General features: G+C 50.2%; 1 protein-coding gene across 6 annotated transcripts in view; it reads left to right on the forward strand.

Moving 5' to 3' along the window:
- The first annotated feature begins 639 nt into the window (after positions 1-639).
- ZFHX3 (zinc finger homeobox 3) overlaps positions 640-13,535 on the forward strand; it is a 255,057-nt gene continuing 242,161 nt past the window's right edge. For 5 of the 6 annotated variants that reach the window (XR_009530677.1, XM_060085120.1, XM_060085125.1 and 2 more), the window contains exon 1: positions 640-800. The gene's annotated coding sequence lies outside the window, so the exon portion shown is untranslated. Of the gene's footprint in view, positions 801-11,191; positions 11,488-13,535 lie in introns of those variants that run through there. The other variant, XM_060085121.1, reaches the window with a different exon arrangement.

Consider the following 13,535-nt stretch of genomic DNA (forward strand, 5'->3'; position numbering starts at 1 on the left):
TTTTAATACATGCATAAACTTTTGGTGCCTCTCTCCCTCTTCCTGGGCTCTTCTCCCATCCTCTCTTCCAGCTCTCCTCGCCCTGCTCATCACTTTCCCCTGGTTTTTTTTTTTTTTTCCCTCCCTTCCTCCCCTCTGCCTCCCTCCACCTCCTCCTTTTCTTTTTTGCTGAATCTTATTGATCCAGAAGGTGGCTAATTAGCCCTTCCCGTCGTGCCTGGGTAATGAAGCACATGCGCACTGAATTAATCACAGCCATTTTTTGCAGGAAACTAATTAGCAGAATAAAGATCCAAAGACTTTTTTTTCTTTTCACTCATCAGCTCCCACTTCCAGCGCGTCCCCTCCGACCGCTGCAGCCGCCGCCGCCGCCGCCTCCTCCTCCTCCTCCTCCCGGCCGCAGCCGCCGCCGCCACCGCCTGCTTTGCATCCCAATTACAGCCTAGAGCCGCTGCCGCCGCCGCCGCCGCTTCTCCTCCGTGGCCCCTGCCCGCTCCGGGGGCTGTAAACTCCCCGCCAACCATGCTGCTCGGCGGCAGCGGCGGCGGCGGCTCCGGCTCCCCGGCTGCGGCCGCCTCCCGCCCCGGGCTCCGCCGAGCGCGCTACAGCTCCGCCGCCGCCGCCGCCGCCGCCAGCAGCGCGTCCTCCGCCGCCGCCGACCCCCGCCAGCCGCCGCTGCTGCCTTGATGGGCTCCGCGGCCCGAGCACCTCTTTTCGGGATTAAAAGCGCCGCCAGCTCCCGCCGCCGCCGCCGCCGCCAGCAGCGCCGCTGCAGCCGCCGCCGCCGGAGAAGCAACCGCGTAAGTGGCAACTTTTCCCTCTTTTTTTTTTTTTCCCGCCGCCGCCGCCTGCTCCTCCTCCTCCCGCCGCCACCGCCCGGACGCGGGGCTCCTCGGGGCGCCCGGGCTGCTTTGCATGGGGCTCGTCCTGCCCCCTCCCGGCTCCCGCGCCCGGCCGCCGCCGCCCGCGCTCCCCGCGCCCGCGCCCTGCTCGCTCGCTGCGTCCTGCTCGCCTTCCCCCTGCGCCAAACTTTCTCTTTCTCTTCTTCTTCCTCCTCCTCCCGCCGCCGCCGCCGCCGCCGCCGAGCCCGGGCCGCCCCCTCCTCCCCGGCCCCCGCGCCGCCGCCGCCGGCGACCCCCGGGAGGGTGGAGGCGCCCGGGGCGAGGCCCGCGCGGCGAGTTTGGAGGCGCCGCCGGGCAGGGCCGGCCGGGGCGCGGGCCGAGGGCGGGAGGGCGGCCGGGGTCCGGGCGCCGAGACAAAGGCGGCGGTCGGTGGGGGGGTCCGCGGTGCCGAGCTCCCCCGCCCTCGGCCCCCAACTTTGCCCCACCCCGGGCGGCGCCGGGGCCCCGGGCTGAGCCGCGGCGCGGGGCGCGCACCCGGCCGGGAGCCGTCGCCGCGGCTGCCGTAGCTGGCCGGCCGGCCGGCCGGGCGCCTTCCGCGCCAGGGCTCCACTTGCCGGGAACGCGGCCGCCGGGCCGGAGCCCCGGGGTCCGAGAGCGGGCGAGGGAGCGAGGCGGCAGCCCGACCTTCTCTACCTGCGCGCTCTCCGCCCTGACCCACTGGCAGCGCCGCGAGCGCCCTGAGGGGCCTCTGCCCTGGACACTAGGGGCTCCCGGGGGCTCGGGGCTGCGCCGCCGGCCGGGACCAGACCTCGCCTGGCCGGCCTCTCCTTGGCCAGCTGAGTTGAAAGACATCAGAGGATTCCTTCTTCTGTTTCCCCCCCACCCCTTGTTTTTTGTTTCTTTCCTTTTCTTTTCCTTTATTTTTCTTCTTTTTTCCCTTTTCTTTTTTCTTTTTCCTTTTTTTGCTCACGCGAATCTGGGATTGTTTACGTTCCGTTCCCCACTTTCACCCTCGTCCTGTTCCACTCCTCTTTTCCATGTATTTTCCCCATTAGATGCAAAAATCACGTTCCTGAATTTTGCATTATGCATTTTCATGTACATCTTTTTTCATATCTATTGGAGAATCGAGCTAAGTGTATCTTATGCCGGGTATTTAAATTGTGTGTGGACTCAGTAGGCTGCTTGTGGAGCTGTTGAAAAAATACATTTTACTTTGCAAATTAATCTGTTGCTCAGACTCTGACTTTTGCAAAATGTTGTGCAGTTCCTTCGACTGTGGCAAATTCTTTGATTACAAGTGTTTGCAAAAATCACCCACTCTTAACTTTTCCCCCTTGTTGCTTTGAAGTAGGGTAAATATGACAGTTTTTATTGGTCTCAATTATTGAAACTTGATCTATGGACTATATGGAAAAAGGAGGCTGATTGCCTTTTTCTGGCCTCCAGTTCCAGTGACTTTTAAAAGGGTGTTTGTTAAGTACCTTTGAAGAATATGACATACGGTGATCGCTTGGCTGTAATGCAAATTACAGAACATAAATTCACTTTGGAATTAAAAAAAAGACTCGAGCCCTTTCAGTGGGGACACTTGAGGATTTATTATGTTTTTTAAAAAATTACTTTTTTCTCCCTAGTTGGGAGAATGGCTAGTTCCAGACCAACTTATTTGGAGGTCTATGGAAAGAGGCTTGGGAAATGGGAGAGGGGAGAAGATTGATCACAATCTGCATAATCGATAGGGCAGCCTGCTGCAATCTTGTACCTACATTTACTGTAAATTTCTACAATATCTGCAGCGTGGGTGCTCCAGTGCCTTGCTCGGCTTCTTGGAGCAGATTTAGAGGCAGTACAAGCAGAATTTACTGCCAGCCCTCCGGAATAATATAGGGGAAGGCTACGGGATTGTGGCTCATTTTAAACCTCCTTCATAGTACTGTACATTTTTTTTTGGTGAACCTGTTTACATGTGAGGCTTTCGGGTACTGAACCCCCAAAGTGTAGGTATCCTATAGGTTGGGAGTGGAAAGTATTGGAAGGGGGGTTAGGAGATGGGGATTCACTTATTGAATTACCACTTCGGGGGTCCTCTGCTTATCTTATAATGTGAAATATCTTTAACAAGTGCAAGGAATTTAGAGTGAGGAATATGAGAGTAATACACCAGAGACTGAAGCAGTGTGAAAAGTAAGGATTGCTGTGTGTGTGCATGAGAGAGAGAGAGAGAGAGAGAGAGAGAGAGAGAGAGAGAGAGAGAGATAATACAGACACTTATAGTCAGGCTTGAAAGCTTGGTGGTAGGTGAATCCATATTTGGAGATGATTTTGAAATAGTCTAGCAAATGGTGCATGAACAGGATTTCGTAAAAAGTGTGTACGGAGTCAGTTTTGAAAGGATTGCCGTTCGGGGAGATGAGGTGTGGGCAGGAAAACCCACTCTAGGCCAGCAGCCTTCCTCTGTCTGTGTGTCTCCTCCCTTCCCCCTCCCTGAGTTCTAGTTTTTAATTACTTAATGCTGAAACGCACAGGGCTTATATAAATATTTGCAAATGCTCTTTCCTATTGATTTCTCTGGATAAACTGCCCTGCTCAGGTCCAGAGAGGAGGCAATTCAGATCTGTGGACTTTTTAAACATACAAAGTCTCTGGAGGAGGGTTGGTCTGTGCACGTGTGCGTTTATGGGTAGAGTTGTAGACGTGAAGATTTTGGGGGGCTGCAAGGAGAGTTCAGTCTCCTCTGGGCTGGAGCTGGCCCCAAGGCCTGGCAGTTCTGACGGATGCGTGTGTGTGTGTGTGTGTGTGTGTGTACTTGTGTACAGGTACGTACTGTGCGGGGGGTCTACCCTGGGGGAGTCTGAATGCATATGCACTTACAGCACCTCCCCCACTGCCCCCCATTAAATATGGAGCAGTTTTCCGGGGCTCGGTGACTGCCTTCTCCTCAGGGTCACGTTGAGTTCGAATCTGACCCAAGGTGCAGGAATCCTGCAATGGGGCAATAAAAGAATATATAGAATGGGGTCAGGTCAGCTGCTCAGAGGCCAAAACCCCTACAGCTGCTTTGATTTTTTGTGTGTGTGTATATTTTAGGCTCCTCCTGCCATGTTACAAATTGGGCCTCCCCCTCTCAGGTGTTTGCTCTGTAGCTTAAAGGCACCAGAGCCTCTGCCTGCGTAGATGTCTGCTTCCAGCAAGAACAGAAAACCCACATACCAAATCCAAAACAAAACAGAGGAAGGAGGGGAGGAAGAAAACCCCTATTGAGTTCAGGCAAATAAGGTTGGGTCTCCAGATCCGATTACAAAGCAGCTCTGAATATGCAAGACAGCACACAGGACCAGTTATTCCAGTTAACAACAAACTATTAAAAAAAGAGAGAGAGAAAAGAAAAGGCATGTTTAGGTCGTAATTTGTTAGTACAAGGAAAAGAATCCCACATAAAGCTGCCGTTTTCCCCCCTCCCTTTGCTGGCTTCACATAGAATTCACTCACCCTTTTCCGATTTGTCTACTGTATAGGTTCTTTTATTAAAATCTTTGGGTTTAGGAAGATCGCTGCAAGCAACACATTTTCTGTATTTTTTTCCTTTATCTTAGAGGAGAGTTGGCAGGGGTTCTGTGGTTTGCAGTTACACAATATGTTATCATGTTTTTAATCACTAAATCATTGCAGTGGTTATAGATTTACAGTCTTGGGGTATTACAGAGAAGAGCAAGGCGGCTATATGTATGCTTTTAAATTACACCAATGTAAACTGAGTACAGCAGCTGTGAATATGGTCGGCAGACTTCATCCCTCCTCCACCCCCAAGCATCTTCGTTCTTTTTTTCCCTCTGATTTTTTAAAAAATTGTTCAGTTTGCCAAAAAAAACCCCATCCCCCCTCCTATATTCCTTTTCTCTTCATCCTCCCCCACAAAATATTTTTATTTCAGACTTCTGACCCCAGGTAAGGTGGAATTCAAACTCACGAAATATGACTTTGGATTAGGGAGTATAGTAATAATAATTTAAAAACTGGATTTCCTGAGAAATCCTCTTGGTTTTCATACCCATCTCCTGTATAGGGATGGAGGGCGGATTGCAAATCATGAGGTGGGTCGGCCAGAGTGGAGGGGAGGCAGGCTTGTGGCGCTTGCCTGCCTGGAACCTCCAGTGTCCTGTCACTGTGAGAGCCCACTTTCAGCTTCTGTTTTTCATATTATTATGTAACAGAATCCTTGGCAGCATTAAAAATTCAGTATTACAAGCTGATTGTAATGCTGCCTCATTAGACAGCACTGTCTGGCCTTGTATTAAGTGAAACACAGAGCATGGCTTTTAGATTATAAACACCAATAAATATTAAGGATCAGCAGAGGGGGGAAATAGTCAGCTGGGTTTTTGGCCCCTTCTGGTTTTAAATCCCTTCCCATCTTCTTCCCTTCATCATCACCCCACCCCCACCCCTCCGACCCCGGGCCTTGGTAACTGTCATCTGTTTTCTTGGGATGCTGATGTGTCGACCTTGGTGACATTTTAGGAGGGCTTTTTATAGAGTTATCTTGTATACACAAAAGGTTTGGAAGTTTGTTTTGTTTTGATCTGCAATAAACAGGCCCTTCACTTTGCTGATGTCATTTCCGTTCATATTTGAGTTGTTTATTGTGCTTCTTCGCAGGGCCCTCTCATCCCTACCCCCACCTCGCTTTTCAGCCAGAGTCTGTGGCCGCCTGGGGAAGGGGGAATGCGTTCCTAAGCTGCCAGGTCTGGGTTCAAAGGCTGAGGGTTGCGTGTCACTGCGTCGTCCTAGGGTTCGCCCGCTGGGGAAGATGTTTCTAGCTTCGAATCTGGTTAAGCACTCCGACATCCACTTGCCCTGGTATTTTCATGGCATGCAGTGATTCACCTCAGCTTCCTTTCTTTGAAGCACCCCCCCCCCAGCCCGTGCACGCACCCGTGTGCACACACACACACACACACACACACACACACACCCCTTGTCTGTGTCTTTAGGACATCCTTATTGCCCACATCATGCAACGCACCCCCCCAAAAAAAAACAACACCTAATCTCGTAATGATGACTTTGATTCAGTTGCAAATCTGAAGCTGGCTTTAGGGACTTCATGCTGTGAAAAAAAGAAAACATTTCCAGGCGTTGCCCCACAGTCTCGCTGCAACCCCGCACCTTCTATCCCTGTTCAGTTTTTTTTCCCTCCTTTTGCATTTATTTTTCTGTTCCCTGCCTTTTCATAGACGTAAAGGCTATTCTGGTGTTAATAAAAATGACCGTAATGACCAATGTCTTTTATTTCCCTGTGATCCACAATCGGAATACCCCCTCCTCAAAAAAAAAAAAAAAAAAGGGTGGGGAGAGGAAGGAGGAAAAACTGAGTGTGTAGACCCCCAAGGCTTTCCTCTAATAGGATGATGAGTTTTAGGTTAAAAAAAATATTATTGTTTTGTTCTTTTAGGTTTAGAAATAATAGGGGGAGAGGGAAAAGCAGTCATTAGGAAGTTCACTGAGCTGCTTTCCAACTAAGACGGGTGAAAAATGAACCTGCATTGACACTTGGCTCCATGTGAAAGCCCCAGTAACCTCTCCCCCCTTCCGTTGCCCTGGCCTTTTGTTCCTGGAGAACGGAGCTAAGGTGCTTTTTCTCCCAGACCAAAGGCAGCAGGCAAGGAGTCCCCTTGTGAGCGCATCGCCTTTAGATGGCCTTCTCATGGTTATTGTCAATGCAGACTCCCCCAAACAATTGCTCCAGGGAGACACAAAAGCAAAAACATTTGTCCTATTTTTTTAACCTCTTTGTTTTAGATTTTTTTTTATCCGTTCTTTAAATTTCACAGTTTCTATTTGTCTGCAGAGAGACAAACGGAACAGCATGAAGCAAGCGCATTTTACCATAGGCCTCACTGGCAATTGGAACGGCCTCAATAGAAATCCAGATTCTTAAAACACTGGCTGACTTGGAGGAGATGTGAAATTTCAGCTTGGGGCTCTTAAGTGAGATTAGCACAGATTTTGAACAAAAATGCACTAAAAGGAAAAGATAAGACAATGGGATTCTGGAATCATTTAGGGGAAGTGTGAAAAGGGTCACCTTTTGTTTATCTCTTAGGATCCTGCCCCAAGAAGTGGTCGCTTGATGGGAAGGAATTGCACAGCCAAATGCAATTCTTCATTTAAAAAAAAGATCTGATTCTGGTTATTGTGCTATTGGTGTATGGTTTCAGTGTTGGTTTTAAAGCACTGGACCAGTGTGGGGACTACTGGTACGCACTGTGGAACTGATGCTGTGTTGAGAATTTTTTTTTGAAACTACGATTTATATAGAGAGGCCATATCCCCTCCCCCCTTTTCTTTCCTCTCCCGTTTCCTTTTTCCTTTCTTCTCCCTCCAACCCGCTTCCCCTCCAAGAATGCAGTGGTTTGCATCAGGCTGAGGGCAGAGGGATGTGTCAGACCGTGGGGATGGCCTGTGAACAGAATAGGAGTCCACCTCTCTTTCCTGGCCCCGAACAAAGCACCTTTCTCCTGTAATGTATGGGCCCTGATTGCAATGTTGTCCTTAAGCATCTGTCTGCCTTTTTATTAAAATTCTCAATTTCAAGGTTTAGAAACACAAATGTAAGAATCCCCCTGGGTATAAAAGTCTTGCATGGCAAATTCTCTTTGCCCTTTCAGAAATAATATTTTTGTTAAAAAAAAAAAAGCGCAAGCTGTTTACCTAATGTCTTGAAGCTGTTTTAAGGCAAGGTCTTTGTTTTTGCTTTCTGAAAACTTGGCCTTTGTAACTTAAAATTGAGGAAAGCTCTTCTTTATCACAGTTTTAAAAAAATGGTTCCTCATTTGTGTCTTTATTAGATGTGTCATTGACAGCTTTAGGGTCTGAGCTGAGGAGGGTGGGGAAGTGAACCACATAAAGTTCCACCTATGATTTTGGAGGTAAAAATTAATCTATGGAATTAGCATTGTTGCGAGAGATGGAGGCCTTGAGGTTTGTGACAGAGAAATGTGAATCAAAACATCTGTTAGGCCTTGGCACACCAGCCTCCAGCGGTTCTGAAGGTGAGTGTGGGCTGTTCTGAGGAAAGCCTGCATTCTGTATCATACCCAGGAGGGCCTGGCCACCCAGTGGGTACCAGGCCCCTAAGTATAACTGCCTATAAAGGATGGGGTGAATTCAGGGCATGCAGTGCAGTTCAGCTCCAAATGGATCCTTGCTTATTTCAGGGACTTTTGTTTTGTTTTGTGCCCTCTTCTGGCTTTTTCTTTGTTAACGCCTCAGGGTTATTTAAGCACGAGTTTTAAAATCAACGTGTATGTATAATTTAATAAAAATAGAAGGATCTGAAAGAATACACAAATCTGCCTCAACCCAGTTGTGCCGTGAAGATAGAGCCCAGGTTTAGCTAGAAGTCAGCAGGCTGACATTCGCTGTCTCTTAGCTCAGAGATCATATTTACCTTTGCTGAAGTGAAAGGAACAGCATTGGCGAGTGAGTGTATATGTGGAGTGAGAGAGAGAGAGGGAGGGAGGGAGGGAGACAACCAGTTTGGCTCGGATGGGATCTTTGTAATTTACCAGCCAGCTAAGTAAGCATTAGGGGGCTGGCCTCTGGCTTGGAGAGTGGCTAAGGGGAGGAGTGAGGGAAGGGTTAGCATTGCCTGATTTATTTTTAAATATTTATCCTTTTGGCTGTTGCCAGTTACGCTTTCCAGATGAGACGAGACTAGTTATGGAGAGCTGGAAGGGAAGAATTGCCTTTTCTGAGAGTGGGTTTATCTGTCAACAGTTTTCAGGACGGAGAGCGCCAGGCTGTCACTGCTGGGTAGGCCGTGTCACGTCAGGCAGCTGCCCTGGGAAGAGCTGGGGCCTTTCCGAGCTGGGGGACAGAATTTGTAACATGTATGTCAGAGAAACTGTTGATTCCACGTGGAAGTGCAAAAGTTGCAAATTCCCTCTGAAAAGGTATTGTTTTGATTAGCGATGGAAATAAGTTTTGGTCGAGGTAACACACCCGCTTTTGGCTTTTGTGTGATCCTTTATATTCCTGATGATCCAGAGGCCGTAGATTACCGGACCGTGGATTACCTGTTAAATTTGTATCTGTAACAAAGGCAAGCTTGACCAGGCCTCACTGTGTCTGTAGCTGGTGTCGGATTAAGATAAAGGAAAGGGATTCAGGGTCACTCTCAGCTCTAGTTGTCAGGACTCTTGAGGTGCAGCAGGCAGATGCAAGTGTCTGCCACCTGGGACAGGCAGTTTCAGGACAGACCCCCTCAGGGCCTTCTGCCCACAACCTCCTCCACATGCTTCCAGGTTGCTTTGTAGCTGGTTCTTTGGGCTTTCTAGCTTTCATTGTATTGAAAATATTTATCTGTTGGCCCACCAGGTTCATGATGTCACCAGATTAGGTTTTCCCCTGTTAATAAAAGTTAAGACAAAGCAGCAAAATTCGATTTTCTGGGAGTATAAACATTTTCGTATTGTCGTTAATTTATCTGCTGGGCCGTGGGTTGCTTCCAGGCAAGAATGGGGGCCTAGAGTCTTCATTCTCCTGAAGACGTTTCCAGAGACATCTCTGAGTTGTGTGCGCCACGTTACTTGCGTTATTGCTAGCATCATCATCTACATGTATTATTCATAGTCACTTTTTCAATTAAATTATTCATTAGTTTTCTTTAAGGTGTTCTCAACTCATGTGGCTAACATAAATAATAGTGGGTTTCGAAAACACCACCTGTTCTTGGGCCTGAAGTCAGGCGGTCTGGAAACAGCTCTGCAGTGGCCATACTCTGGTTTACAAAATCATCCTCCGCTTTCCTTTTCCCATCTTCACCCCCCCACCCCCGTCACTCTCTCATGTGTGACAGAATTTGGCTTGTGCTCTCCTTTGTCCCTAATCGGACATGATTCCCTAGAGGCAGTCTTTTCTCCCCGGGCCCTAGCTGGAAAAAAAAATTTTTTTTGGAGTCTCTTTTTTGGACTAAAATGTAGAGAGGGGTTGTCCTTCCCCAACAGGTAAGATAGTTATGTTAATCTGAACCCAAATTATATTGTGCAAAATGCCTTCTAGTTTTCATCATCCTTTTCTCCTGCATCAGTGTGTGCTTAATGCTAATACGATTCCATACATACAGCTCTTCGCCTCGTGAGCTTATTATATTTCTAACACTTGCACGGTTCATTATTGTGCAGTCAGAAAGGACTCTCAAGGCTCTGGGGCCAGCCTGGGTGGGTGGCTTTCAGAAAGGGTAAAAGCAGGTGCCTTTCTGTGCTGAGAATCGGGAGTAAATTCAGACGGAGCGTGGGATTCTGGCAGGGAGGACAGGGGACTTCCGGTGAGATTTCTGTGGCGCTGCCTTTTCAGATCAGAATGGAGAAGGTGAACCTGGGGAGATACAAAAGTGTCCAGCCATTACTTTGACCACCTGGGGTAGCCGCATTAAATTTGACCCGGGGGGTAGAATCTTCCTACGCAGGGCATGATCTGTGTGTGCCTTATCTGTGGCTTCTTAAGGCATCTTGTTTAAGACCCTAAGGTTAACTGCAGACTGCGACTTTTCTTCCTCTCTTTATGTCTCTTTTTTCCTTTTTCTCCCAAAAAAAACTCTATCCTTAAACTCTCAGTGGAGAGCAGGGGATGTTTTTATAAGTTCCTGCAGCTGAAAAACAGAAGTGCTTTGTAAAGCAGTTAATAGGATGGGTGTGTGTTTCAAATAAATTCCTGTCCACATTGGCTAATGTCCCCATGCTAGAGTGGCCTGGCTGTGACGTGGCTGGGGCCCAGAGACCGATGGCTTCTGTTCGGAGGCCCCAGGCTCCTTCTTGTGGCCGAGGGCATGTCCCTTTCTTCTCGCCGTTTTCTAGGCCGGCCCCTGACTTTTGATGAGTGAGGGGTCAGCGCCTGGGGAGGACCGTGCTTTGTTCCCGCCGGGCCGGTTCTCCGCGCGGCGCAGGCCGAGCCGCCCGGGGCTCCGGTCCCCGGGCGCGAGGTTCGGCCTGCCCGGAGGCCCGTGCCCGGAGCGCGGCCGAGTGCTTGGGCCTCGCGCGCCCGTGTGTGTGTCCCCGTGTTCCCGCGGGCACGGCTGCCGCCGAGCACCCGGTCTGCGCCCGGCACGACTGTAGATGTCAGGCTTTGCCCGGGGAGCCGAGCAGCGGCGGGGCTGTGAGTTTCAAATTAACCTTCCGCTTTGTTGCTGTGTAATGTGGATCCCCGAAGGCCCCCCGCCCCGCCCGCCCCCCTTCCCCGGGCGGTGCGCGCTGCAAACTGCGAGTTGAGCTTCATTTACATAAAGCGATTCCGGGCGGGCGGGCGGTCGAGCCGGCAGCGGGCAGGCCGGCGACCGGGACGCGAGCGCCGCGCCCCGTGGGTGAATCTCCGCCGCGCGCCCGGGGACCCTCCCTCCCGGGGAGGGGCGGCTGCCAGCCCGGGCCGCCACCATGAGCCCCGCTTCCCTGCCCCGGGTCCCCCCGCACCCAGCCAGAGCCACCTCGGAGCCCCGGGGGCAGCGGGAGGTGGGGAAAAGGCCGCCTGGGGTGGGTAAGTTCGGGTCTCGGGTGCCGCTGGAGTTTCCCATTGTCGCGCCTGCCTCGGCCCCCGGACCCGCGAGTGCCTCCTCCCTCCGGAGGTGTGCGGAGCCTTTGTGTGCCAGGTGAGTGCAGCTTCCCTCCCCCGCCCGCCCTCCGGGTCCGCGCAGCCGGCCTCGAGCTGCGGGCAGGTGTTGCGAGTGTTGGCTGAACTTCCCATTCTCTTGGGGCGTGTGGGGGAAGGGCAGGCTGGATGCACCTGAACTACTAGGACTCCAATTGGAACCGACCTGGGGCGAGAGCCTCTGAATTCTGCTGGGCACAGAGGACAGACCTTCCTCCTTCCCTCCCTTCCTTCCATCTTTCCTCCCCACCCCCCCTCCGGCCTTCCTTATTTTGCTTTTGGATTAGTTCCTGCCTTCTGAATATTTGCGGTGCTGGTGTCATTTAGAAGTTTGAGTTCCTCTGCCTAAAAATGCACCCTTTTCATCGCGAGAGAAGTCACTGGCCAGTTGGAAACAATGTGAAGAACGGGGTTATTGGGGAGTAATTAAAGGGAGAATCAGAGTTTGGGAGCTGGAAAACACCTTTGGAGATCGACTTGTCCACCCTCAACTTTGAGTCTGTTGGCACTCTGGAAAAACAGAGCAGCGTTCATTTCCGTGGGGAGAGGGGTGGGCAGAGGGAGAGCTGAGACGTTTGTCCTGTTAAAAGAAGAGGAAGGCCCAAGTTAGGTCAGTAGCAGAAAAAAAAAGTAATCATGGCAGGCTAGAGGGAAAAGAACTTTCTGGAAAATGGTCCTTTCTGCTTTGGATATACCTGTGTTATAATGACGGGAAAATGCCTAGAGGGCAAAGATCACAGCCCATGCCTGGTGTAGTCCAAGAGTGCATTGCCTGGCACAGTGGTGCACAGTATATAAACTGGTTTAAATGAAAGTGGCTAACAGGTGAATCCAAGAGGGTCCTCCCCTCTCTCCCCACCCTACATTTGTGTCCTTTAACTGGCCTTGAGGACTCTAAAAGCCACTGACAGATAACCTCAGAGAGGACAGATGGCCCCACTTGGGCACAGGGAGAAGGCCTCTCCCTCAGGCTGGGGCCTGCATGGTGGAATGCATCAAGGCAAAGCAAGGAAAACAACCTTAAGCCTTGAAGGTAGATAGTGAGAAAGTTACAGGTCATCTTATTTCATTCCCATGCTTTGAGATCCTTGGGGAAAGGTCACTAAATAAATAGAGTATAATTTAGAGCTCATGCTAGCTGAGGAACTTCGTTTCTTTGCCGTCGAGCAGCAGGTGTGCTTGTAGAGTTGGCCCCTGGAGTCCCCTCATTCCTAAATTCAGGAGGTGTCAAACCTTCATGTTCTTTTAATGGCTGTGGTTTCTGGATAGGTTTCAAGGGGAAACCCTAAAAATCACGAGCTCCAGTAGGCTGGGCTGGAGAGGGAAGCCTGAGTGAGAGGGCAGAGACTACATTGGAGAGGAAAACATACACCTTCCAGGGTAACCTGATCAAGAAAGGCCGAGGCCAGGAAGACGGGCCTGTTCCTTGTTATCAGAACAGCCACTAGCGGCATGAGATTCTGATTCCTTTTTGTTACCCAACCCAAAAAGCAATTAGGGAACAGAGGTGGTGGAATGTGAGGGAAGTCAGGAGACTGGGGTTCTAAATAATCTAAGGGTTTCAAGAATAGGGTCATTGGAGAGAGGTACGTACCTGGATGTTTGCACACCTGTATTTGTGTTCATTCTCTTTTGTGGAGACCCCGAAGGCCCCCTTTCAGAGGCATGTGGCTATGAAGGCCAAGAGAAACTTTTCCTCTCCCCTTTCCTTAAATTACAGGACTAAGGAGATTGTCTGCGTTTAGTTTCCAGCATGTTTTCAGAGAGCGTGTAAGTGCCTCTCAGAATGGGCTAGGGTCACACTTTGTTCTTTTATTTAATTACACAAGTATTATTTAACAACATGGGGCAGATGCAGAAGCAGGCACTTTTACACTTTAAAATCAGTCCTTTTGGAATCACAAGGAATTAAGTGACTTGGAGACCTTCTGTCTTGATGACATGGGTCACCTCCCTTTGCCAACTCTCTTTTGAAATGGCTGCATTTTCTATTGGATAGAGCTGCTATTTTCCAGTTCTCTGGAGAACAGTTCTGATTGACAGGGGACT

The sequence above is a fragment of the Mesoplodon densirostris genome, chromosome 19 (assembly GCF_025265405.1).
Source record: "Mesoplodon densirostris isolate mMesDen1 chromosome 19, mMesDen1 primary haplotype, whole genome shotgun sequence".
NCBI classification, from domain to species: Eukaryota; Metazoa; Chordata; class Mammalia; order Artiodactyla; family Ziphiidae; genus Mesoplodon; species Mesoplodon densirostris.